The sequence below is a fragment of the Echinops telfairi genome, unplaced genomic scaffold, assembly GCF_000313985.2.
Source record: "Echinops telfairi isolate 266 unplaced genomic scaffold, ASM31398v2 ScPeMD7_7457;HRSCAF=8495, whole genome shotgun sequence".
NCBI lineage: Eukaryota > Metazoa > Chordata > Mammalia > Afrosoricida > Tenrecidae > Echinops > Echinops telfairi.
The window spans coordinates 46,224,677-46,228,735 of NW_022111357.1; the positions used below are offsets into that span (position 1 = coordinate 46,224,677).

The 4,059-nt window shown below is 48.1% G+C and overlaps 1 pseudogene; it reads right to left on the reverse strand.

Annotated features, from left to right (window-relative positions):
- Positions 1–1,444: 1,444 nt before the first annotated feature.
- LOC101640543 overlaps positions 1,445–4,059 on the reverse strand; it is a 34,270-nt pseudogene continuing 31,655 nt past the window's right edge.

Here is a 4,059-nt window from a genome sequence, read left to right on the forward strand (position 1 = left end):
AGCATGGTTGGCAGGGGCTGCCGGGCACCATCTAGTTCTTGTGTCTCAGGGTCAATGAGGCTGGTAGCCCTGCAGACTCGTTTTCTCTGAGATGTGTTGGCTTCTTCTCTTGTCAGGGAATGTATTCTAACAATTCGTACTAAGAATCGAGGGGCTCTTTTCTCCCCAAGGAACATTCAATCTCCCAGCCCCCACACTGTTCTAGTAGGTTGATGCCCTTGACCAAGGGGCTGCAGCAAACTATGGCCGATGGGACAAATACGGCCCACCACCTGTTTTGTTTTGTTTTGAATGACATTTTATGATATTTCTCAATGAGAGGCATGTTCCCGGTCAACCATTTCTGCACATCATGTTCAATGACGTTGACGTCACCAGCTTCTCACAGAGCAGTGCATCTTTTTTGATGATTTCGAAATGTGTTCCACATTTTTCTGCCACTCTGTCCAAGACCTTCTGTTGTGATCCCATTCCGAGTGGCCGGTAGTGGTGGCTAGGTCTCCTGGTCTCAAGCTAGTGGAGGCTGGGGTTCATGTGGTTTGTTAGTCTGTGGGACGGATTTTGGTTTTCTTCACTCACCTTTGCCCCGGATGGAAAGAGGCCCCCGGTTCTCTCTTAGACGCTCACTTGCAAGCTTTGGAGACCCCAGATGTTCCTCACCAGAATAGGATGGAGAGCATGTCTTTATGCACTGTTTCCACAATTGGCCTAGATGTCCCCTCCCCTAGAAAAACATTTGCTTTGCTTTATTCTCCTTTTATGGTAACCGCCCTGTGGGAGGACGGTGGCACCTCACTGCGGTTTTGATTTGCATCTCTCTGATGGTGAAGGGTGCTGCACACCTGTTCACGTGTTCGATGGTCGCTCGAATGCTTTCTTTTGTGAAATGCTTCTTCAGGTGTTTTGCTCATCTTCTGACTGGCTTGTCTTTTGGTTGTCAGAGTTCTATGTATATTTTTGCGACGAGATCCTTGCCGGCTCTATGGATCCCAAAGATATTCTCCTAGCTGGTGGCTCGTCTTTTCACTTTTTTTGGATCTAGTCTTTTGATGAACAAAAGTTTTTCACTCTTATGAGGCTGTCTACTCTTATAAACATTTGCGGCCTCGGAAACTGGGTGGTGCAGTTCTTTTTGGTCCCAGACTGTCATTATGACTTGGAATCGACTCACATCAACGGGTTAGCTACCTATTTTGTCTTTTCCTGTTTGTGATTTATTACTATAGTTAAAAAAAAACATTGCTGAAAGCCAGGCCTGACATTGTTGTTCCTGCTTGTTCTTCCAAGAACTTCCTGGTTTTCGTTGACACATTTTGAATTTGTTTTTGTATATGGTGTGAGACATGGATTTTTCTTTCTTTCTTTCTTTTCTGAGTGTGGAAATCCAATTTCCCCAGCACCATTTCTTTCTCTCTTTTTTAACAGTTAGCAAAGTTTTATTGCCTCATTTTTTGCTTTTAAAGTATTCTTCAATAACATCCTTGGCTTGAGATTCTTTGCCATCGTCCTTAACAACCACACAACTGCAACCAGCCACTTTCCGGGGTTTCCCCTCTCTGTCGGTTATGCAGAGGCCCGCCCACTCTCCTGGTTTCGTGTTGCCATGCACCTTAATGCGGTCGATGTGGTGCTCGGCACACAGGGCCTCCACTAACGGCATCCACAGGCTCAGCACACAGGCCCAGCACACAGATGAGCTTGGCGCTGGTCTAAGGCTTTGGCAGCTTTGCGGATTCCATGTGCGAGGCCATCATGGACGAGGGCGGTCTTCAGCACCTCCTGTAAAGCAGTGTTGAGTCCATGACCCCTGCAGTAGCAATGCCTTCTCAGCCATGGCGCTGGGTTACGGGTGGGACCGAATCTTGAACACACCAGAGCAACACAGCAGACAGGAAAAGAGTGCACCATTTCTCGAAGAGTCTCCTACTTTGTTCTTTTTCAACACTGCTTAGCTATTTGGAGCCTCTTGCTGTGCCGGATAAAGTTAAAGACTCTTTTTCCTTGTTTCTATAAAGAAAGCTGGTGGAGTTTTTACCGGGATTGACTCAAAGCTACAGATCATTTTGAGTCGTCTTGCCATCTTGACAATAGTAAGTCTTCAATTCGTGAACGTGGAACGTCTTTCAATTTGTGTAAGCTTTCCTTAATCTCTCCCAGCCGTGTTTTAGCGTTTTCATTTTATAAGTCCTTCACATCCCTCCTTAGAATTATTCCTAAATGTTTTATACTCTTTTTTTTCTTTTAAAGCATTTTATTGGGGGCTCGTACAACTCATATCATAATCCATGCATCGATTGAAGCAGGCATGTTTGTACATATGTTTCATTCTCTTCTAGACATTTACTTTCTTTTTTAAAAATCATTTTATTGGGGGCTCATACGACTCTTATCACAATCCATACATACATCGTGTCAAGCACATTTGTACACTCATTGCCCTCATCATTCTCAACGCATTTGGCTCTCCACGTAGGCCCCTGGCATCGGCTCCTCATTTCCCCCTCCCTCCCGCTCCGCCCCATGGTGTTTTATTCTCTTTGATGCTCTCCCATATTGAATTGTTTCCTGAGTCTTCCTTTCGGATTTCTCAGTGTGCTTTCTACAAGCCCAACTGAGTTTGGTGTCTTGACGTCACCCCTGCAACTCTGCCAAGTCCCTTTCTCCGAGCTGGAAGGGTTCTTGCGGAGGGTTGGGACATGATTATCTCGTCCCCGAATTGAGCTAGTTTTCCTCTTTCATTTTATTGCTCTTCCCACTCTGATTGTTCACACGCGTCATTTATTTTAAGGTGCAGTGTTCAAGGGTGCCACCCTTTAGTTCTTGAGCGAACGGGGTGTGGGTAGGGGCCACCGTCCGTTCGTTCGGTGGGCACCGGAATGGAACACTGCTGGGTCTGGCACCACCCGCACCCCGCTTTTGCAGCCACCAAGCCGATCTGACCAGCGGGTTCCTCTTACTCGCCGTCCTTGGACTGCACCAAGTATGAGGTCCTTTTCCAGGGACTGGGCTCTTCTCCTAACACGTGGGACCTGCGAAAGTCTTGCCAACTTTGCTTCTGAGGAGGATTCTGGCTGCAGTCCTTCCAAGACAGATTTGTGTGGTCTTCTAGCTGCCCGTGAGACTCACAATGTTCTTCGGCAACACCTTAATCCGAATACATCAGCTCTCCGCGTTCTTCGTATGCGCGGTCCACGTTTCCATGCACATGAGGTGATTAAAAAGGCTTCGGCTTCCGTCAGGCACGTCTCAGTCTTCGGAGGGTGGGCCAGGCATAAGGCTTTGCTTTTCTTTACTTTGAGTTGTCACCCACCCTGAAGGCTGCAGGGTCCTGGATCTCCTCAGCAAGCGCTTCCCTTTCAGCCAGCAAGGCCGTGTCGTCTGCATGTTTTTAACGCCCCTTCCGCTAATCCTCATGCCGCATTCTTCTGCCAATCGCACAGCTTCTTAGAGCCTCTGCTCAGCATGCAGAAGGAATAGAGAGCGTGATAAGAGACAGCGCTGACGCACACCTTTGCGGAGTGTCAGTCACGTAGTACCTGTCGCCTGGTTCTGTCTGAGTGACTGCCTCCACGTGAGTACCGAGCGGACGGATTCCACGTGAGTACAGTGAGCTGTTCTGAAATTGGGTTATGAGCCACACAGTGGCAAAGTCAATAGAACACAAGTAAATAGCTTCCTGGTGTCCTCCACTTCAGCCAAGCTCTAGCCGACCCGCGCAATCGTTGCCCTCATTCCACGCCCTCTTCTGGGTCTGCCTTGAAGGTCTGGCAGCTTCCCGTCGATGTTCTGCTGCGGCCGTTTAAAAAATTATCCTCAGCAAAATTTTACGTGGGATACCAATGATATGGTTCGATCGTTTTCTTACTCTGCTGGGTCATCTAAGGAACCCTGGTGGCCTAGTGGGTTTTACGCTGGGCTGCCAACCACCAGGTCAGCCAAGGTCAGCGGGTAGAGTCCACTGGCTGTTTCACGGGAGAAAGATGAGGCTGTCTGCTTCCATCAAGATTTACTGCCTCAGAAACCCACAGGGACAATTCTCCTCTGTCCTATAGGGTCACT